Source organism: Pseudorca crassidens, chromosome 10, assembly GCF_039906515.1.
Source record: "Pseudorca crassidens isolate mPseCra1 chromosome 10, mPseCra1.hap1, whole genome shotgun sequence".
NCBI lineage: Eukaryota > Metazoa > Chordata > Mammalia > Artiodactyla > Delphinidae > Pseudorca > Pseudorca crassidens.
In genome coordinates, this window is record NC_090305.1 from 80,128,226 (window position 1) to 80,152,645 (window position 24,420).

At 40.9% G+C, this 24,420-nt stretch overlaps 1 pseudogene; it reads right to left on the minus strand.

Moving 5' to 3' along the window:
- Window positions 1-9,160: 9,160 nt before the first annotated feature.
- Window positions 9,161-9,641, minus strand: LOC137233123 (cytochrome c oxidase subunit 5B, mitochondrial pseudogene; annotated as a pseudogene).
- Window positions 9,642-24,420: the final 14,779 nt, after the last annotated feature.

Genomic DNA, 24,420 nt, shown 5'->3' on the forward strand with positions numbered 1-24,420 from the left:
GTGGTGTTTTTGTTTGTTTCCCATATAATTCAGAAGTTAATTTGTCTACGTAGGAAATTTAATTCTCTATTGCTAATAAGAGAATGCTTAGAGTTTTCTGGGACAAACATGAGCACATGTCAAACTTCAGCAATTAACGACAGGATTGATTTGTGGATTTGACACCTGGCATTGTGATCCCGCTTTCTAACTGGAACTGAGCTTATATCCTTACTAAAATCCAAGACAAGGAAAACGAGTCCAACAAAGACAGAGGCTAAAAAACTGCTTCCGGACATCATCTTACTTCTCAGAGTCAGGTTTCCTTGCTTACAAGAGAAAGGACTGGGTCCCCTACATTGTAATAATGTTTTGAAGTCCTTGCTATCTTAAAAACCCTAATTTGTGTCTCAGACAAAGACAGAGACTGCTAAAGTAGTAGCCTGACCACAGTACAAATCAATAAATAGTTGCACAGAAGGGACAATGAAGTGTTATTTTAGAAAATAGGGATGATTTAGTTTGTTTCTCTCATTTTGATGATAACTGGCCCATTTAAGCTCCGCTGTTATAGTCAAAGGATTTTTTATTACTCCTTAATAAGTCTAGGTTATCAATGCAGAAATTTTTCTGATGTTTTACACAATACCACTTTACAGACAATACAGTCAAATTAGAAGGAGACAAGTTTCCGTTTATAATTTTGTCTATAGTCTATCTCTGCCTTCTTTCACCTCCCAATACAATATCATTATTTTTTATACCTTGTCTCCGTCCATTTATAAGGTCTGTAACACTTATAAACGTATCATTGTACTAGAACACTCTACCCCAGGAAAACAAATACTGAGTTATTCAAAAGAAGCCTAATCTAGAGCCTTTTAAAAGGATATCCAGTAAACACAAAGGTGGATAACATTTGAGCATCATTCATTCATTCGTTAGATCTTATTGACTTCCTACCAATAAGGAAACTGAATCAGTAATCAAAAACCTCCCAACATAGAAAAGCCCAGGGCCAGATGGCTTCACTGGTGAGTGAATTCCACCACATATTTAAATAAGAATTAAGGTCACTCCCTCTCAAACTCTTCCAAAAAATATAAGAGGAGGAAACATTCCCAAACTCATTTTTACAAGGCCAGCATTACCCTGATATCAAAGCCAGATAAGGACACTACAAACAAACCAACAACAACAATAAAACTACAGACCAATATGCCTGATGAATATAAATGCAAAAATTCTCAATAAAGTATTAGCAAACTGAATTCAACAACACATTAAAAGGATTATACACCCTGACCAAGTGGGATTTATCCCTGGGATACAGGGACGGTTCTTCAAACACATCAATAAATGTGATATATCAATACCGCATTAATGGAACGAAAGATAAAAACCATATGATCATCTCAGTAGATGCAGAAAAAGCATTTTACAAAATACAACATCCTTTCATGATTAAAAATCCTCAACAAATTGAGTATAGAAGGAAAACCGCTCAACATAATAAAGGCCATATATGATACACCCACAGCTAACATCATACTCAATGGTGAAAGATCAAAAGCTTTTTGTCTAAGATCAGGAACAAGAAAAGAATGCCCACTCTTACCATTCTAATTCAACATAGTACTGGAAGTCCTAGCTAGAGCAATGAGGCAAGACAAAAAATAAAAGGCATCCAAATCAGAAAGGAATAAGTAAAACTGTCCTTCTTTGTAGATGATATGATTAAAAATATCATATATATACAAAATATATATATATATATTATATATATATATATTCCTAAAGACTCAACCAAAAAGCCATTAGAACTAATCTATGAATTCAGTAATCAATAAATGCAGGATATAAAAATCAACACACAGGGACTTCCCTGGTGGCGCAGTGGTTAAGAATCCGCCTGCCAATGCGGGGGACACGGGTTCGAGCCCTGGTCGGGGAAGATCCCACATGCCACGGAGCAACTAAGCCCGTGCGCCACAACTACTGAGCCTGCGAGCCACAACTACTGAGCCCATGTGCCACAACTACTGAGCCCGTGTGCCACAACTACTGAAGCCTGCGCACCCTAGAGCCCATGCTCCACAAGACAAGCCACCACAATGAGAAGCCTGCGCACCGCAACGAAGAGTAGCCCCTGCTCCCGCAACTAGAGAAAGTCCTCATGCAGCAAGACCCAACGCAGCCAAAAAAAAAAAAAAAAAAAAACAGTTGCATTGCTATACACTAGCAATGAATTATCTGAAAAAGAAATAAAGATTATCCCATTTACAACAGCATCAAAAACAATAAAATACTGAGGAATAAATTTAACCAAGGAAATAAAAGATTGAACAGTGAAAACTACAAGATCTTGGTGAAAGAAACTGAACAAGACACAAATAAATGGAAAGATATCCCATGTTCATGCATTAGAAAAATTAATATTGTTAAAATGTCCATACTACCCAAAACCATCTACAGACTCAATGCAATCCCTATCAAAATTCCAGTGGCATTTTTCACAGAAATAGAGCAAACAACCCTAAAGTTTTTATGGAACCACAAAAGACCCCAAATAGCCAAAGCAATCCTGAGAAAGAAAAATAAAGCCAGAGCATCACACTTCCTGATTTCAAACTATACTACAAAGCTATAGTAATTCAAACAGTATAATACTGGCATAAAAGTAGACACATAGACCAAAGAAACAGAATCCAGTGCCCAGAAATAAATCCCCACATATACAGTCAACTAACATTTCACAGGGGAGCCACAAACACTCATGGGGAAAGGATAGTCTCTTCAGCAAATGGTGTTGAGCAAACTGGATAACCACATGCAGAAAAATGAAATTGGACCTCAATCTTACACCAGTCACAAAAATTAACTCAAAATGGATTAAAGACCTAAATGTAAGACCTGAGGGGTGGGATAGGGAGGGTGGGAGGGAGGGAGACATATGGGAACATATGTTTATGTACGACTGATTCACTTTGTTATAAAGCAGAAACTAACACACCATTGTAAAGCAATTATACCCCAATAAAGATGTTTAAAAAAAAAAAAAAAAAAAAAGACCTGATAAGGTAAAACTCCTAGAAGAAAACATAAGGAAAAATCTCCTTGACACGGTCTTGGCAATGATTTTTTGGATACAACACCAAAAGCCCAAGCAACAAAAGCAAAAAAACAAGTGTGACTACATCAAACTAAAAACCTTCTGCACAGCAAAAGAAACAGTAAATAAAATGAAAGGGCAACCTATGGAATGGGAGAAAATATTTGCAGACCATATAATGGATAAGGGGTTAATATCCAAAATAAAGAACTCATACCACTCAATAACAACACCAACAACAAAAACAAGTAATGCCATTTTAAAAAATGGACAGAGGAATTGAATAGACATTTTTCCAAAGAAAATATTCAAATGGTCAACAAGTACATGAAAAGGTGCTCAACATCACTAGTCATGAGAGAATCAAAACCAAAAATGAGATATTGCTGCACATCTGTTAGAAGGGCTATTATCAAGAAAACAAGAAAAAACAAATGTTGGCGAGAATGTAGAGAAAAGGGAACCCTTGTAGACTGTTGGTGAGAATGTAAGTTGGTTCAGCCACTATGGAAAACAGTTTGGAGGTTCCCCCACATTAAAAGTACAACCACCATAAGATCCAGCAATCCCACTTCTGGATACATGGCCAAAGGAAATGAAAACAGAATATCAAAAAGATATCTACACTCTCATGTTCACTGCAGCATTATTCACAATAACCAAGATAGGAAACAACCTAAGTGCCTACCAACAGATGAAGGGATAAAGAAAATGTGGCATGTATACACTAGAATATTATTCAGCCGTAAGAAGGAAGGAAATCCTGCCATTTGTGACAACATGAATAGACCATGAGGGCATTATGCTTAGTGAGGTAAGTCAGACAGAGAAAGACAAATACTGTATGATATCACTTCTATGTGAGATCTTTAAAAAGCCAAACTCATAGAAACAGAGTAAAATATGGTGGTTATCAGAGGCAGGGGAGTGCGGGAATTGGGGAGATGTGAAAGAGGACAAATTTGCAACTGATGGATGAGTGAGTTCTGGAGATCTAATGCAGAGCATATTGATTATAGTCCACAATATAGTACTAAATACTTCAAAATTGCTAAGAGCCTAGATCTCAAATGTTCTCACCACACAAAAAAAGAAGTGATAGTTATGTGACATGATAAAGTCGTTAACTAAAGCTACAGAGGTGCTCATAAGGCAATATTTAAATGTATCGACTTGACATGCACACCCTAAATTTACACAATGTTCTAAGTTAATTATATCTTAATTTTGAAATGTGGTTTATCCATAAAATAGAGTATTATTTGGGAAGGAAATTCTGACACATGCTACGACATGGATGAACCTTGAAGACATTATGTTAAGTGAAATAAACCAGACAGAAAAGGACAATTATTGTATGATTTCACTTATATAAGGTACCTAGAGTAACCAAATTCACGGAGACATAAAGTAGAATGGCGGTTGCCAGGGAGATGGGGAGTTAGTGTTTAAAGGGACAGAGTTTCAGTTTGGGAAGATGAAAAATTTCCAGAGAGACATGGTGATGATGGTTTCACAACAATGTGAATGTGCTGAATGCCACTGAAATGCCCACTTTTTTAAAAAAAAAAAGGTTAAAATGGTAAATTTTATGTTATGTATATGTTGCTGCAATAAAAAATAATCCTCTCTATACGTAACCTAAATACTTCCAATGTGTGAGCGCTTTGATTTAAATCTTGTTATTTGTGAGAATCAAGCAGAGAAAGGCAGGTTAACTCCTCCTAGAAACCTTCTCTATCAATAGTTAAACAATGCCTTATTCTCCATGTGTTCATATCCATCTGACCGTCTGTCTTTTGAAAGGTTGGTGTTCCCAGTGGTGGTTTGATGTCTATGAAACTCCTTACAAACAACATTCTAGTCCCAGGTCTGCCACTAAGTTTCCTCAGCAGGTTGAATCAGACCTGCGTGGTACAACAGAGCTTTCTGCAATGGTGGAAATGTTCTATGCCTGCACTGTACAGTATGGCAGCCACTAACCACATGTGGCCATTGAGCATTTAAAATGGAGCTAGTGCCCCTGAGAAGCTAAATTTTTATTTCATTTCATTATCGGAAAAAATTTTAAGTATGTTTATAGCAACTTTCAACTGTAAGTTTTATGAAATCTAAATAGAAATCAAGTATTTCCAAGCAAAATTAGCATCCAAATGGAGATGTGCTATAAGTGTAAAATACACATTGGATCTCAAAGACTGTATGAACAAAAGGATGGAGCTTGTTAATAATTTTCATACTGATAACATATTGAAATGGTATTTTCAACATATTGGGTTAAATACATTATTAAAATTAATTCCACTTGTTTCTTTTTACTTTCTCTAAAGTAACTGCTAGAAAATTCAAAGTTCCATATGGGTCTTGCATTATATTTTACTGAAGAGTATTGAAGTAGACAATTCCTCAGAGCCACTGCAATTCCCTGAATCAAGTAGCCTTATAAGCATTTTTTTAAATCCACTCTAATATTTAACAATGAAGAGAATAATTACTGAATTTGGGGGGAAACTTAAATAGCTAATGGACATTTCATATTTTACTTCTAACACAATACTTCAGAAGGTAAGTGAAAGTTTTTAAGAGCAGAGGAGAATATTGTTTTATCCTCAGAGTTGTATTTAGACGCATGTTCATTTCTAGAATCTCAAGTCCAAAGACGATGCCCAGGAGATATTAGATGTTCAGTAAATATGTTCCATCGATATTAAAACTAGGACTTTGCTTCACAAAGCATGTATTTCGACTTCATAAACCTAATAGGCTGAGTCCAAAATGGAATTAACATCATTGTCACTCACCAGTGAAAGGCTCTGAGCAAGACCTTTGTATTAACCTTCATTCAAAATTAACTTAAAAAAAAACCCCAAACAAACAGATACACCAGATCCTTGAAGTGTCCTACTCTGCTGTTATGGCAACACCAATGTCATGAGGAATGGTGCTATTTTTTGTATCAACTATGTAGTTGCCTGCTCATCTAATAGAGCTTATTTTCTTCATCCATTCTCCTACAATGCTCATCAAATTCAGACTCTCGTCTAATGAGAGCAAAGCCTCCTTTATCCCATCCTCCCTTTTAAAATGGAATTGGAAGTGAAGTTCAACAAATATTTATTACTGAGACCCAGAATGACCTAGGAATTATGGATGGAGATCAACAATGCAGCTGCCCCAGAGCCTCTTGTCTGCGGGGGAGTCAGCTGCAGAGACAAAGTGCAGAGTTATAAGAAGACCAAGGTAGGACTTCGAACACAGTCTGCGAAGTGGGGGTGATGGCCATGGGGAGCTAAGGGAGCTGGGAGAGAGAAAGAAACCAGTGCTGCATTCTAAGCAGCTCTGAGTAGAAGAAACAAAATTAGCCAAGACACTTCCAACTTCAAGAGAAGAGAAGCAATAGTGACAGCTCTCTCACTATACCCAACCTTTATAAATGAGGGGAATCTCCACTTCCTCACCTGATTTTCTCCCCAGCTCTCTCCACTGAGACTTCTCAAGTAGAAGTCACCAAAGTCTTGGGTCTTACTAAGTCCAACGTGTTGCCCTGAGTACACATCTTTCTTAATCCTTTGACAGCATATGACACAGTCACTCCCTCATTCTTGGTCTCCAGAGCCCTGACGATCCTGTCTACTGGCTTCTCCTTCCGAGTCCCTGCCTCCTAGATGCTGGAGTGGCCCTCAGCTCTGTCTTTGATCCTATTTTCCTCTCTAGCTATTCCTTCAGGGATAACACCCAGTCTGTGGCATTAAATATGCTCCCTTAAGGGGACAACTCCCAAATACATATTCTCGGTTCTGATTTTTTGTAGTTAATGCCACTCAACACTTGGATATCTAATAAGCATGTCAAATTTAACATGCCCAAACAGAGCTCTAGATTTCTCCCCTCAAACCTGCTCTCCCCACGGTCTTCTCTACCACCTCTGGAAGCACCATCACTAGCCCTCCAGTAGCTTAGGCCAAACTCTTGGAGTCACCCCCAACTCTTCTTCTTCCCCTCCTACCACACGTACAGATAATCCAGTAGCAAGTCATGCTAGCCCCACCTTCAAAATATGTACCAAATCTGACTTCTCACTGCCTCTGTCACCATGATCCCGGACACCCTCGCCTTGACTACTGCAATACCCACCTGACTGTTCTCCACACTCCCACACTTGTCCCCCTTTCCACTAACCAGAGTCATCTAAGTGACACTGTCCCAGCCGCAAACCTCCAAGGCTTAACCCTGGAAATAAAATTTTAAAACCTTTATCATGGACCTCAAAGTCCTTCATGATCTGGATCCCGGCTACCTTTTCAACTTCATTTCCTACATTCTGCTTATTGACCTCTAAGCTCCAGCCACACCAACTTCCTTCCCAATCCTTATTCCCACCTCAGTGCTTCTGCACTTGCTGATGATGCATCTCCTGGGAAGGCGCTTCTCTCCCTAACTTCATTCAGGTCTTTGTTCAAATCTCACCTCCTATTAGAGGCCTTCCCGACCACCGGCTCCGAAATAAGACTCTCCCTCCCTTATGCCCATAATCTTCATCACCTTGTCTGCCTTATCTTCACCGGACATGACACTGTACTACATACCCTTTATACGTTGTCTCTTTCTCCCACTGCAATGCAAGCTCCACGATGGCAGAGACTCTGTCTTGTCACCACCCTATCATCGGCCCCTACTGCATGCCTGATACCTAGCAGGCACTTGAGGAATATTATTTGAAGAAATTGAAAGAGAAAGAAGTTAATATCTCTATAACCCTGCTCAAAAACAAGAGGAAAAACCAGCAACGAGCCAGAAACAGAGAGCAGAGAAGCTGAGAAGCCACAGCAGTGAATCAGGGCCCAAACAAGCAGCCGGACAGGGCAACCGGAAGTAAAAGAGGCACCGAAGAGGAAATGACAACCACCACCCAAGGTAGGAAATAAGGCCAAGTCTCAACAATAATTCTGGAAATGTGGATTACAGCAAGATACCATTTCTCACCCATCTGATTGGAAAACTTAACAGTTTGATATCATGAAGTGTTGGTAAAAATACGGGGAAAATGTTCTCTCACATGCTGCTGGTATGAGTGTACGGAGGTGCCGTCACTTGGCAGGGCAATTCTGCAGTATCTATAAAACCCCCAAATTCACACACCCTATGATCCAACATTTCCATTTATATTCTAGAGAAACAGTCACACAGCTGGACAATGAGACATATACAAGAATGCTTCCTGAAGCTTGGTTTGTAGTATTAGAAAGATGAGGAACAACTTGGATATCCTCAGCAGAGAAATGGAAAAAAGTTCACTATCTATTAGATAATGGGATAATATGCAACCGTTAAAAGGCACGAGAGAGCGCTGCATATACCAACATCAATACCTCTCCAAGACACACTTTTAAGTGAAAAAGGCTGTACGCAGCATTATTCACTATATCATTTCTATTCAAAACGTGTACACACAGGGATGACTACATGTCTCACAAGGAAATAATGTTTTTGTATGTTGGAGGGCACAAAAGCAAGTAAATTGCCCAAGGGGATCTCATCTTTTTATGTAACACTTTACTATTTCACAGGCAATTTACAAAAAGAACATATGCTTTTTAAAGTATATATAAGGAAATTAGCTGAGTGAATTGGGATAGGGTTGGTGTTCAGACTGGAACTACCAGCAGAAAACCTGAAATTGTTTGGCATATTTTAAGAACAATTAAGTTTATTTTGTTGGAGCAGTAAGATTGAGGCAAGTAGTGGCAGTAATTGAGACTAGAGAGGCTGCCTGGGGCAAGCTGTGAACAGGCTTGTGTACCAGGCTAAATCTCATGGACTTTATCCAATGATTCCACACCCTTCATCCATTTCTCTAGTATAATTTGTAGCTTTGAGAACTATGGGAAATTCTTCAATGACTGGGATTGACCTTACACATTTTTAAAATGTATTTGAAATCATTACATTCCCTTGCAGCCTTGCCAAACAGTCATTGTCTATAAATCCCTTTCACAATATACAGAAGTTGCCCTGCTAAAATCATTATATTCTTTTTTTTTTTTTTTTTTATGGAAGGAGAAGCCAATGTAATGGCTAGTCTTTACTGGAAAGAAGAAACTTTACATCACATTTTGAGTGAGTTAGTGCAGGGGCTCAGTGGGCCAGCTGGTGGGGCACCAGCTTGTAATGGGTTCCACAGCTAGGGCATCGCTGGGCCTCACCCTTATGCAGCCAGAACCAGATGACAGCACTGTTGTCTTCTTCACAGATGCAGCCCACTATCCACTTAATGGTGATGGAGGGGACTAAATTAGGGTCTTCCTTGGTACCTGAGGCTGCCTTTGGGGCGAGCATATTGTACGGGTCCAGTCCCTTGCGTGCAGCCAGCATGACCTCCCTCTCCAGCCCAGTGGCCTGCTCATCATCAGTAGGAACACCACCTCCAGACGCCATAGAGCGCACCACGGAGACTCCACTGGGACCGCGGGCCCTCAGGGCCTGCGCGGCCAGCGCTCCAGCTCCGTGGAGTAACCTTGAAGCCATCACGCCAGCTACAAACACCAGCACTTCCGGGTATATTCTTTTATTTTTTTTAATCATTATATTCTTTCAGGCATCATAAAAAACAACAGAGGTTGAGTATGGCACCTGTTAAATCACCCCTGCCCTATTTCTTTGAAATTCCAAGAAAAAAACCAAAAGTTGAAAGACAAGGATGCTTAATTATAAAGATGTTTTCAGCCTGCATAATTAACTGCTTTATGGTGACAGCATTCAGTCCATTAGTCAGCATGTCATTCACCCATCAAACCTGTGTTGAGCTCAACTGTGTTAGGTTCTCAGACTACCGTGATGAGCAAGGACAACTCCCACTCTCACGGAATTGACAGATGAGGAAGGGAAAGAAATATTAGATGGATTACTGCAACAGAGAAATGTAAACCCGCAACACTAATAAGTTCTACAAAAGAATGGCCCACAGTGGTTTAAGCACATAATGGGGGAATATGACTTACGAAGGTCATGGAAGGTTTTTCTGGGAAAGGGGAGACTGAGATTTAAAGGAAGAAAAGAAAAAAAAAAAAACTAGGAGAAGCAGCAGTGGGAAAGGAAGTTAATTCCTCTTGATAAATGCAACAGCACATGTGAAGGTCCTGTGGCCGGAAAGGTAGAATGCTAATATTTCAATTGACTTCTGAGAACACAATAGCTGGAAAAAAAAAAACTGTTTCTTGCTGTTTCCTAATTTCTTGACCTGGAGAAAGATGAACAGAATATAAATATATCACATAACTAAACACTTGGCCTTGCCCCAAATAATTTTTTTTTTTTTTTTTTTTAGTGGCAAACAAGGCTCTAAATCCATTGCTTAAGAATAAGACTGCAAACCTTAGGCTGCATCTCCTCTAGCCTGAGTTACTTAATGAAGTCCTGCAAACAATCAAATCAACAGCCTCTTTGAATGAATAGCTTGTGTATTCATAAACTAAGAAAATTCTGATACCTCATTTGGGAGAAGAAGAAAAAAAAAAAGAGCCAAAGCATTTTCATAGCTCCACATAGAAGAAACAAGCAATTGATGGCAGAAATTTTAACTTTATGCTATCTTTTGGCATCTATAGAAACTGCCTGTCTACAAGAAGAAAAAGTTTGCTCGAGTTCCCAACAAAAATCTGTCAACGACCTCGACAATAACTTTCCAGAATGTTTTTAACTGCAACCCACATTAAGAAATTTACTTTGCATTGTGAGTTACCACAGATATATAGACACATAAATAAAAGTTTTAGGTTTCAAATAAACCAAATGCAAAAATATTTTTTTAAAAAAAGAGCTCATTGGGACCTATTGTCAACTAATCTATGACAAAGGAGACAAGAATATACAATGAAGTCTCTTCAACAAGTGGTGCTGGGAAAACTGGACAGCTACATGTAAAAGAATGAAATTAGAACACTCTCTAACACCATACACAAAAATAAACTCAAAATGGATTAAAGACCTAAGTGTTAGGCCGGTTACTATAAAACTCTTAGAGGAAAACATAGGCAGAACACTCTCTGACATAAATCGCAGCAGTATCTTTTCTGACCCACCTCCTAGAGTAATGAAAATAAAAACAAAAATAAACAAATGGGACTTAATTAAACTTAAAAGCTTTTGCACAGCAAAGGAAACCAAAAACAAAACAAAAAGACAACCCACAGAATGGGAGAAAATATTTGCAAACGAAGCGACCAACAAGGGATTAGTCCACAAAAAATGCAAAAAACTCATGCAGCTCAATATCAAAAAAACAAACAACCCAATCAAAAAACTAGGCAGAAGATCTAAATAACATTTCTCCAAAGAAGACATACAGATGGCCAAAAAGCACGTGGAAAGATCCTCAACGTCACTATCAGAGAAATGCAAATCAAAACTACAGTGAAGTATCACCTCACATCGGTCAGAAGGGCCATCACCAAAAACATCTACAAACAATAAATGCTGGAGAGGATGTGGAGACAAGGGAACCCTCCTGAAATATATGAGAGTAAAATGAAGTAATGTCTGGGATTCATTTTAAAATATCATCGGCCAAAAAAGAGATGAAACTGGTATGGCACAAATCTTGACAACTGTTGGATCTGGGTGATGAACATATGTGGGTTCATTATACTATTCTCTCTACTTTTGTACATGCTTGAACTTTTTCATAATACAAAATTAAGTTCAAATGACATGAATCTACTCTTACCCTAGCTATGTATAATGCTTTCATATTTTCTGTGTTTTTTTTTAAACTAAATAATAGAAGGTAAAAAGAATGGTGGGGATGAGCCCCTAAGTTGTTTTCATGATGCTCTAAAGGTTTGGGATGCATGGTGTGAAGATTTCTAACTACCTGGTCTTTGTTCTGCCCATACAGACTCATTCTAACACAAAAGACACTTTTTGGTCACTTGATGCAAATCAAAAATGAAAAGCCTAATTCTCTTCAATGTTTCCAACTTCCAAAAATGTACTGCTTCCTGACATTTCCATAGTTGTCTATTTAAGTTCAATGTAAATAGCTGCTGCTACTTTGGGAGTGCCTGATAATGTCTATCACAGTACAAGGATATATGTCTCTCTGGTGACATCTAAATGTTGATCTTGTAAATTCTACAGCAACACATAATGTAGTACAAAGATATGCCAAGTAGCATCAAAAACATTTTTTTTTCAAAATCTGGGTTTAATATAAATGTCAAATCAAATTAGAGGAAAACAAATTATAAAATGTATTCAGATGACTTCAGCTAATTAATTCTTTCCATTGATAATATTTTGAACTTGGGACACAGGTTATTAAATGCTTTATTTCTGTTGTTAGTTACAATTGCTAACTTACAAAGCACATTGATTGTACATACTGCTAAATTTTTTCAAGACAAGTTCTATCTTCGTATTAAGTGGGAGTTTCCAGCATTAAATAATCTATACCCACTGTTTTTATTGTGCTGAGACATGGATTAAAAAACCCCATGATCCAACAGATACATATATCACACCTCAGCCTTCCTTTTGCTCACCTGGGGGAAATTATCCATCAGGTCTAAAATGCCACTCTGACTTAGTGAATTTGGCTGGCTAACTAACATTTATAACACTGCTTCCTCCACCAGCTTCTTAACTGCAACTTGATTTTATTCAGATGTCAACTTTTACCAAGCCTCAAGCACTTCAGGGAAGCTGCCCCACCCCTACTTGGTAGTTCCAGGTGATGTACTCCATTTTACCTAAACCAGTCATGCTAATGGCCAATGACTCCCCGCCATTGATTAGTTTAGGAATGAACATGTGATAAAATTCTGGGCAATGAAGTAGGAGAGTAAGCCAGTCAGGAGGGCTTCCTGCTCCTAAGAGACAGAAGATTGTTCATCTGGACACTGTTCAAGCTGCACAGGAGGCTGGGACCCGGCAGCATCTTTCTACCACCCTCAAGGAAAACTTCACATAGAGGAGGACCAATCTAAGACAATCACACAGAAACAGACCTGAGGCTCCTACTTCCCAGTTTCTGACAACGTGAAATGATCCATTTCCTTATCATTTAAGCCACTGGCATGTTACTTACAGCGAAGTGCTCTTAAATGATACATTACCTTTTCAAAGTTTTAGACAAAACTTCCTATTATTGATGAAGTAATCTGTGAGCTTAAACTAAGAGTGGATCTGTGTGACTCCAAAACAGCTGGTCATTTCAGCTCGAAAAACCTGAAGTAAGTGTATGAGTTGATATGGGATCAGAGAAAAACACTAATGGTATAAGTCTCTGAGAAGTTTAGGGGTACTCTAGCCAACTGGGTGAGGCTGAATGAAGAGCAGAAACGGTCGACCAAAAAATGATGCCTAAGTTAACTCTATTAGAAAAAAGAGGTAAAAACTCTCATACATCTGAATTTCACACGTCATCAACCCCAAAACGTTTGGAGGCATGACTATAAGGTGTCAGCTGCTACTGAGAAAGATCTCAGCATTCTGCTAATTACAAGACAAGCTGTACACTTAAAAAGATGTCCAAATGGCTAAAGTTCTGAACACAAACACAAGATGGGCTAACCTATTTCATTACATGGTACTGCACAGTGTATAGAAGCAGGTGATTTCTGAGGTTAAGTATCAGCAGAGGGAGAGATGCAGATCTAATCTAAGGCTTGCAGAGAAAGAGGGGAAAAAGAGAAGACTAAATTTTGACAGATCTTTTTGTGGGAAAGGGGACGCTAGGCCACCCTCATTCTGCAATTGATGATAGATTACTTGGGCAAGGAACGGGCAGAATTGCTGTATCACTCTCTCTTCACCAAGGAGTGTATAATCACTCCTTCTGTTTGTAGTTTTTAGAAAGGCATAGCCTGGTACAGGAAAAGGGAGGTAGGACTTGGTTTTCTTTAAGTTCAGGAGGGTAATGTGAAGATAGTTGTTTTGACTCTAAAAACATTTTGAGCTCCTTGAAAGAAAGGAATGATGTAATTTTTAAATGAGAAGAATTATGTATTTTATGTAAAGGAGTTATATGCTTGGCGAATGCTATTTAAAGCAAAATGATCACAGCATATGTTTGTTTTCTGTTATTTGAGAAGTGACATTCTATGTTAGAACATCGCCTAGCACGTAGTAGGCATGCAGATACTGGTTGAAGAATATTTGTTGACTAATTACTACAAAAAGTTGAAAAGGATGAACATTGATTCAGCTAAACAAAGGGAAAAAAGCTTTTTTAACTTCTATAACTTTTAAGTAACTTAAAAAAATTTTTTTTTACATGATATGCCTTCAGAGTAAATTATTTTTATTATTACCTTTGGGATTTTTTTTAAGCTGATATTTTTTTAAACTAGCAAGTATATATATATATTTGTGTGTGTGTGGAGAGCTTTTATTTTTTAATTTTTTAAAATAAATTTATTTATTTATTTTTGGCTGTGTTGGGTCTTCGTTGCTGCGTGCGGGCTTTCTCTAGTTGTGGCGAGCGGGGGCTACCCTTCATTGCAGTGCGCAGGCTTCTCATTGCAGTGGCTTCTCTCGTTTTGGAGCATGGGCTCTAGGCGCGCGGGCTCAGGGGTTGTGGCTCACAGGCTCTAGAGCAAAGGCTCAGTAGTTGTGGCGCACGGGCTTAGTTGCTCCGTGGCATGTGGGATCTTGCCGGACCAGGGATCGAACCCATGTCCCCTGCATGGGCAGGCAGATTCTCAAGCACTGCGCCACTAGGGAAGCCCCAGCAAATATATTTTTAAACAGTTTCTGAAACTAAATAAAGCTTGATGATTAGGTGTAAATTGAGATGTGAGTGGCAATTCTATTTAAACTCTTTAAAATCCATTCTACACTTGTTAGTATTCTTAATACAAGATTTGAATTTTAGTAGAATTTGAATGGAGATAATGTGTAGGCATATCTGCCTGAGACGGAAGCTTCCATGGATTTCAAATATGTTTCTTTAGTATTTTTTAAAATTCCATAAAGTAAGTCTAATAATTCAACAGGGATTTTCATTAATAGGGATAGGACATTATAAACCACATTTGAAAAGTATACAAAGTACATTTAATTCTAATCTGACCCACACATGTACAATTTCTTAGAAGCTTATCAAATCCAAGCCTTTGAAAATGCATACACTGTAACAGATTTTTCAAAAACATGATGGAAAATATATACCACCCAGCTAAACACTCTCTTGATTTAGAATCGAGGCCTATATGTTTCTATTTCCATAGTGACTATTGCTGTGGAATCGACATGTTTTAATTTAGATTTGAGATTATAAACATCGTTTGGAGACAGAATTTATTTTCTCTCCTACAACTTCTGAAAATTGATCAGTCTAAGTGCTACAGAACAGAAGCAAATTCCGAAGCAGGATTTAGAAATTATTTGGCTTAAGGGACATTTCTGATTAACGAAAGATGAGTTTTTATGAAAATTCATGGCTTTTTAACCCTTAAATTTTTTTCGTGAATTTTCATACACTAACGAATAAAATACACTAAAGAAATACGCTCTGTAAAATAAAGCTAAAGAAGGGATTTCCAGCCAGGCCTCCGTGAGAAGCATTTAAACTGTGCTAACATGTAATTAAAAGAAAAAAAAAAAATCAAGGTCATAAGTAAGGATTCTGCAAATATTTTTGCCTAAATTTCTTAAGAAGTTAAAATGAGACTATTCTTCATTGGTCATCTGAGAAGAGTAGTTAGAATGTGACACACTTAGGTCCAATAGAAGTTAGCAATCCAAATCACTAATGAAAAGAGGAGAACGAATCATATTCTTTTATTATTTTTTCACTGAGCTTTTTTTGGAACCCCTACTCTTCCTGTGCTCAAGAAGCTTGTAAGTGAGGGTGGGCAGAGGTGAGGAAAGCGGTGCATGAAGCAGAGGTTGCCAAGTGCTATGTTGATGAGCAGCTCAAGATGCTGGCGGAGAAGAACGAACGAACCCAAGGACAAAAGTGAACCCAGGGAGAGAAGAACACTGACAGCAAAGCATCCTAAGTGCTCTGCAAAAGGAAACATTTTATACCCTAAAAGGAAGGTCTACTTCTTAAAACAAACAAAAACAAAATACTCAGACAGCGTCACTTCATATGGTCCATATGGTCCATACAGCCCAGCTGGTACAGAAGGAGGCACCAACCCACGCCTTGCGACCTGCAGTGACTAGAAAGCCATACTAATTAAGGTCACCCCTGAGCCGCAGCTTTTAGCTTTGGATAAATAAGGTTGGAAAACGCTTAATGAATCCACCCTCTTCCACTCTTTCTGATGGCTTTTTTGTTCTCTCTGATGAGTAGAGCTAAACCAAAAGTTTATACACCTCAATTCATTGCTACAACTGTCCCACCCTTAGAGCCAGTTCCTCAGCCCAGAGATAGTCTGTAAAGAAAAGAAACTGTGAATCTGCAGAAAGGAAGCCAGGAGAGATGTCGGGGGGAGGAGAAAAATGGCAAGTAAAGACATCATTTTGTTTCATTAATGATTAGCCGGACTCACAGAAGGCTAAGGCTTTGCAGTATTATTTCTCTGAAAGTCTTTGACGTGTCTGCTGAAGATCTGTAGTTTATCCAAATGTGTCTGGTACACTCTTTGAAGGGACCATATTTAGTGTCTAGGAACAGATTAATTCATTCTTTGAAGTGATATTCAATAAAGGTTTGCTGGAACTCTGAGGGCCATGAAGAACAATGGTGCAGATCAGAAAGGCCAAGATAGCCATTCACTCCATATTTACTAAACACCTATTACGTGTTAGGTGCTATTTTGGGATCCAAGGAATGCAGCAATGAAGAAAATATATAAAAATCCCTGCCCTAATGGAGGCTACACTCTAGTAGGGGCAGATAGACAACGAATAAAGCAGGGAAGGCGGGGAGGGAATGAGTGGGAGGGAGGGAGTGCGAGTGTGTGGGTATGTAACGGCAATTTTCACATTTCAAACAGATTGGTAGGGGAAGACCTTCCTCCGAGAGCAAGATGTGAGCAAAGACCTGAAGGGAGAGAGACATAATGCATGGAAAAAGGGGTTCCAGAAGAAGGCCCAGCAAGTGCAAAGGTCCTGGGGCAGGAGATTGCTTAGCATCTGTGAGAAACATCAAGGAGGCCAGTGTAGCTGGAGTGGAGTGAGGGGAAGAAGGCAGATGAGCTCAGAGATGCCAATGCAAGGGTATGGGGGCTACGGCCTTGAAAGTCAGAGTAAGGCTTTTACTGAGTGGTAAATGGTAAAGGATTCGAGGGTTTCAAGCAGAGGAGTGACATGATCTGATATTTTTGCAAAAATAGTTACTGAGCAACTACTGTGGGCCAGGCACTGTGCTAGTCCAGACACGTGGGTATGCGGATGTGCAATCAACATGGCAGACATGGTCCCTGCCCTCATGGAGCTCAGATCAGAGCAGGAAAGAAAGACAAACAAGTAAACCAGCTCACAAAAATTACTGCTAGTTGTGATCATGCTGAAAACAAAATCCAGGTCCTTGCATAATGCCAAATGGGGTGAGGGGAACGGGTCTGGGTGTCGAGGAAGACGTCTCCAAAGAGGTGATATTGGAGGTGAGTCTTCAGTGGGACAGAGGATCTAAATATAATGTTGGGGAAAAGAGTGCATCAGACAGAAGAAACTGCATATTCCAGGGCCCGAGACATGAAAGGATGTTGCTTGCTGCAAGGATAGAAAGACACCAGTACAGCGAATGCCTAAAGCATGAAGGAGAGTGCAACACAGGATGAGATTGTACCCGTAGACTGGACGTAGACTGGGAGCCCTGGGAAAGCAATCTGAATAAGAAATTGGTGACCCAAGGTAGAAAAATGTCAGACATCATACAAGAGCTACAGACAAAAAGCTATGAGAGTTTCGAATGGGGCATTTGGAGGAAGGAAGCTGTGTTGAACTAATCTGTGAGGGGGCATGGAACTGAGCCACATCCAGGAGTCAAGAAGACTTCCTGCGAAGGTGGGAAAGGCACAGAGCAAGCTGGCGGTACCATCAGTGCCTACTTAGCCCGTACGAGCTGGGCCACACTGGAGTCTTTGGAGCCTCCTTTCCCCCCAAACGAAAGGGCACGTGCCTTAAAAGTTTGAGAGAATGAAAAACAGTGTTCGTAAAATTCCCTGTGCTTCGTAAATACCAAATAAGTCCTCATTCTCATGATAGAAAATAAATCCTGCTCTTTTGAGTTTTTGTCCCCCCAGTTTGAAAGAGCGTGGGACCAGCAACAGTTACCTTCCGAACTTTGCATATCCTTTTCAACACTTGATGTTTTTTCCTTTTTTTTTTTTTTTTAAATGAGTAAGTACCTAACTTCATTCAGACCTAGATTTGACGAGGCTGGAGCTGGGCATGGAACACCCACAGGTGACGACATGGCCCCGCACTGTGGTCCTCCCAGTATACTCAGGGAGCAAACGAGAGGAATATGACTTGTACTAAGTACTATGAAGTAAAAGAAGGGAAAAGGGATTTCCCTGGTGGTCCAGTGGTAAAGAATCCACCTTGCAACGCGGGTTCGATCCCTGGTCGGGGAACTAAGATCCCACATGCTGCGGGGCAACTAAGCCCCCGTGCCGCAACCACTGAGCCTGTGTGCCTCAACGAGAGAGCCCGCATGCGGCAAATACAGAGCCCAGGCACTCTGGAGCCTGTGCGCCACAATTAGAGAGAGAAAAAACCCCACACGCCACAACTAAAGAGGAGCCCGTGTGCCTCAATGAAAGATCGTGCACGCCTCAACGAAGATCCCCCGTGCCGCAACTAAGACCCAACACATCCAAGGATAAAATAAATAAATTTAAAAACAAAAAAGAAGGGAAGAAATGTGGAGTGAATGAGAGGGAGAAGACCAGAAGAAGCCCATCTAGGATAATGAGGGGGAGTGAGGGAAGCTAGGGCTTTTTCCAGGGATAAGCCTCTTTGGAGACCAAACCCACCCCAAGTGCTACTAGAGATTCAGTATTACGTAACTCGTTCCTTTCCGACAAAGACCTTTCCAAAGCAAGCTGTGCTCCGAGGATGAGCAGAAGCCAGCCACTAGATAAGTGAGGGAGGAGAGGAGGCCACTCTGTAGGCTGAAAACGGGAACAGCAGGTGCAAAGTACCAGATGTGGGAAAACAAACCAAACAGGAAATCACCCCCATTAACAAAAACAAAAAAACACAACTCATAGGGAAATAAAAATCTCTCCTCTCTAGTAGACACTCTGACATCTGTTCTCCCAGAGGATGGAATATATAACACTGACTTCCAAAGCTACTGATTTCCTATGATCTAAGCAGAAGTGACGTGAGGAGTACTTTAAGCACAGAGCTTCCACTTGTGAGCTCTGCAAAGCATCCCTCGAGGGGTGCAACTGCAAACATCAGTGCATTCTGTTTCCAACACAATATTCTTTTGCAGTAGATCGTCAATGGTCTTATGTCAATTTTATAGATTTGAGAGATAACCATTGAGACCCCGCATGTTCTTCAAATTAATCCTAGGCCTACAGTTTAAATCCTGCGTTTACTCTGGCTCACTCCAGACATCCAACTCCGCTCTGCTCTCCTCCCCAGAGAAAACCTGCACATTTTATCAGAGACGTATAACCTGTGAGAAATTGATATGAGAGAAAATTCCAGCCAAGAGGACCGTATATCTAAAAGGGATGCATTTTCATGAATCAGCCACAAGGCAGAGGGCTTTGACTTTCCGCATTTGTACTCTGTGTATGCCGTGCCATGACAGAAGTTGGCTGGCACCTTCTAGTTATTACTACACAATCCAGCTGGTGCTAACCTATATACGGGCTTATGAGCACAGACTTCACAAGACTCACGACTGAAGAGGTAACTTGAAATCTACAAGAAAAATCTGATCAAGGAAGCGGTTCGATTTGTTTTCTGGCATCTCTTGAAGAATGTCAGCATAATATAACCCACTGTCCTTCCCTTTAGCTACCAAGAAATTCAGTGTCTGTCACAGCAAATCCCTTCTCTCAGTAACCCTACTAGCTAGTGTACTTTCCTATCTGTTAACTTGATTTTCTATTTGTATTGATCATCTTATTGAGTAGAGGTTTGGGTAAAATTATATTGATTTATTTTTGGAAAGGGACACAAGATAGATACTGATAAATTTCTTGGCTCTTATGTCCACCAGGTTTATAGGATCTGTGTCCATCAATAAACAAAGCTCAAACTTCTAGGCTCAGACGCCCACAAAGGAAAGCCAGCCTTCTCGCGATGCACTGCTTGACCTCAGCCAGTATCTTCCTGAAGTCTGTCTTGAGAAGTCCTCTTTTTCAGTAGACTACACTTAAGGTGTCCCTAAATCATGGGAGTACCGGAAAGAAATAACCAGATTATATCCTGAGAGCTCATTCTTCTTTATTTTTTTGGCGGGGAAGTATTTTATTTTTTTTCCCCCAAGATTTATTGATATATAATTGATATATAACGTTGTGTCAGTTTAAGATGTACAACTATTTTTCTTTAATAAATCTATTTATTTATTTATTTATGTATTTATTTTTGGCTGTGTTGGGTCTTTGTTGCTCTGTGCGGGCTTTCTGTAGTTGTAGCAAGCGGGGGCTACTCTTCGTTGCGGCGCGCGGGCTTCTCATTGCGGTGGCTTCTCTTGCTGCGAAGCATGGGCTCTAGGCGCACAGGCTTCAGTAGTTGTGGCTCGCGGGCTCTAGAGGGCAGGCTCAGTAGTTGTGGTGCACGGGCTTAGTTGCTCCGTGGCATGTGGGATCTTCCCAGACCAGGGCTCGAACCCGTGTCCCCTGCATTGGCAGGCGGATTCTTAACCACTGTGCCACCAGGGAAGCCCTGTACGACATGTTGATTTGATACATGTATATTGTGAAAGGATTGCCACGATAGTGCTACCAACAGTTCCACCACGTCACATAATTACCATTTCTTTTTGTGGTGAGAACATTTAAGATTTACTCTCTCAGCAACTTTCAAGTATAAAATACAGTACTGTTAAGTACACACACAGTGCTATTAGATCCCCAAAGCTTATTAAACTTCTAAGTGGAAGTTTGTACCCTTGGATCAACATCTGTCCATTTCCCTCCCTGAGAGCTCTTTCTAAGCAGAACCACCCTAAATCTCATCATGGTAGTGCTGTAGCTTTTCTCATCCCTGAGTTGCTGTAGCTTTTCTCATCCCTGAGTTGCTTGCTCAGCCGCAGTCCCACCTCTGGAGACATTTTTATTCTGTATGTAAATGCGAGGTGTGGGACTTCCCTGGTGGCACAGTGGTTAAGAATCCGCCTGCCAATGCAGGGGACGTGGGTTCGAGCCCTGGTCCGGGAAGATCCCACATGCCACGGAACAACAAAGCCCGTGCACCACAACTACTGAGCCTGTGCTCTAGAGCCCGCGAGCCACAACTACTGGGCCCGTGCGCCGAGCCCGTGCTCCGCAACAAGAGAAGCCACCGCAATGAGAAGTCCGTGCAACGCAACAAAGAGTAGCCCCCGCTCGCTGCAACTAGAGAAAGCTCGTGGGCAGCAACGAAGACTCAATGCAGCCAAAAATTAAAATAAATAAATAAATAAATAAATAAATAATGTGAGGTGTGGATAGGGTTATAGAGTTTTCTTCCTCCAAACGCTTTTCATGTTGCAAAGTAGGCCATGTCTACTTGAAAGATTCTCACAACCAGAAGAAGGGATTTAGGCAGACTATCAAACTGACGGGCAGGAAAAACCAGTCTTGAACTTCAGATGTTCTAAGAATTACAAGGACAAGGTGGGCCATGGGTGAGAAGATTACTGTACTAGTCAGTATCTTTGGCTGTAAACTACGGAAAAGAACTCTGGTCAATTTATGTGGAAAATTCATTCATTGGAATGCTATGGGGGAGCTAACAGTACAAAGGGAAGGTTATAATCACAGGTTCAGAAGGGCAGGAATTAGGGCAACACAGGATATGTAATGGGCTGATCCACAGTCTCTGGGGAATGAATGAGTTCCAGTTATTTATAGCCTCATCCCTCTGCTCAAGGGTTGCATTCCAAAGAAAGCATCTGCGTGATTTAGCTTACGCTCCCCGCCTGTCCCTTGGCTGGTGGACATGTCACGGGGCGGGGGGCGGGGGGGGCGGCCTTCTTCACAACTCCAATGATCTGTGTTCAGTGGGGAAGGGCAGCTCCCTCAAAGCAAAATCAGAAGGCTGATAACCAGGAGGGAAGGTAGACAATGGTCAGGTGAAAACAAGCAACAGAACCATGCTAATGCTTATGAACTGTTCATTAGTGGCAGTCACTGTCATGAAGACATCCTACAAACTTCATCATTCCATGAGCTATGTAACAGTTCACTACTGTTCCTCTCCTCTCCTGACACTACAGCTAGGTCTCTGACTCCTGTGCCTTCAGGAAGTGAGAGAAAAAGAGTGGTATCCTGGAAAGCTCTCACCCAAAAGTCTGTTAGGAGTCTCAAGTTCCTAAGACAAGCAACCACCTCCTTTGGAAAAATATGGCCTACCCAATATAACTGTTAAACAGTCACATTTAAGTCAAGGATGTGTCGCTTCGGTGATTCCATCTGGAGACTTGGCTGGGAAACGCATGCTTTAAAAACATGGCAGCAGTATCTCTTTCTATAAATTTTTTTACTTTGATCAATTACCGTGCCATTCAGTGGGAAAATGGTATGTGGGTCAATGGCCTACAGCACCCCACTGCCCAGGGGTGCTTTTTCTTTTCTGTAGCATACTTTGAAAAACCGTTTTTCTGAGTCCCAAGCAGATTTGAGCTGGACCAACCAGTGGGTAATTAGGAGCTGTGGGGGAGGAGAAGCTTTGTGATTAAGTCCAAGTGCATTAATTCCAGGGCCCGACTCGAGTTGTATTGATGCTTCTCTTAGCTCTTGGGTGCATGAGGGACTTGAATTTTACCTAGACTGGTACCGACCACTTATTTCAAGTAGACTTCTCCCACATATGTCCTATCAGGTACTCTCTTTCTTTCCTGGCATTTACCATAATCTGAATTTGTTTCCTGTTTCTTGCCTTGCTCATCACCTGTGTCCCACCATTAGGATGTGTAGCTCCACAAGGCCAAAGTCTGTCTTGTTCACAGCAGTACCTCCACCACAACGCCTGGCGCGTAACAGGCCTTCAATAAATATTCGTTTTATGGCTGAATTGCTAGAAGATCAGAGTGGCAGTGGCTGCCCAGAAGACGGAGCGGGGTAACCTCGCTGCCCATGGGGAGGAGTGGAAGCTGATATCCAGCTCTTAATTTTAGTGTACCTACTATGTGTCAAGCATTCGGGCACACGGCATCGGACAAAGCAGACGCTCCCTGCCCTTGTCCTGCTTATAGCACTTTATTTGCTAAAGAACCCTGCACCAAGGATCTCGAAATCTGAAGGGTGATGACTGTAGTAGTAGTTATTAGTAGTCAGAGTAAAGAGCTATCATTTATTGCTCATTAACTATGTGCCAGGCACTTACACATATTATCTCATTTAAGTCCTTCTAACAACCCTTCAACGTTAACGAATTTAAAGATGTGTCAGCTAAGCGGCGCACCCACGGTCACACAGCTGGTGAGTGTTATTAGAAGCAGCTGGTCTATGGGACACTAAAGTCTATGATATTTCATCTACATTCCCTGCTTTACTCAGAAATAGGCAGGCTGCAACAGTCAGGCAGATGCTGACAGGGTGCTAACGTACCAATCTCTGCCCTAAGACAGCTCTAGCTCCAGCAGACCACTCCACTGGACAACGTGGGAAATTTACGGTGCCGACCAGTCTCTCCCTCTTAAGGTGCCTCGCCTCCCGGTGATAATAATCACAATCATTTTACCTGAACACCTGCAACGGATCAGGTGTCTGACGAGCTGCACTGCGTTGAATCGTAACAACCCAGAGCTGCCCGTGTTACTACGGTGCCCATTTTGCTGAGGAGAAATCTGAGGTTTAGAGAAGGCAAGACTGCACCCCAGACTCTCACAGCTGCTCAGAAGCAGAGCTAAGTTTCAAAGTCACACTTCGTGATATTAATCCCAGCCGTACTCAACCGCATCTGGTTGCATCAACTCACCGTGTTTCTTTCACCTCTGGACTTTCACGTAGGCTGCTTGAGATAGCTGCCTCCGTTTCTTCGGTTGCTAACACCTCCTGCTCTCTGAAGACTCAATGCAGGCGTGACTTCCTCTAGAGAGGCATCTCAGACTTCTCTTTCTTCTGCCCAGTGTCCGTCAGGAGAGACAGGGCGAGCAGGGAGACTCCATATTAGAGCAAAGAGCTATGAAGTCCACCTGTGCCTCAGGCTTCAATCACACCAGAGTCCGATGGCGTCTTTCGGGCCGCCTTTCAATTCCT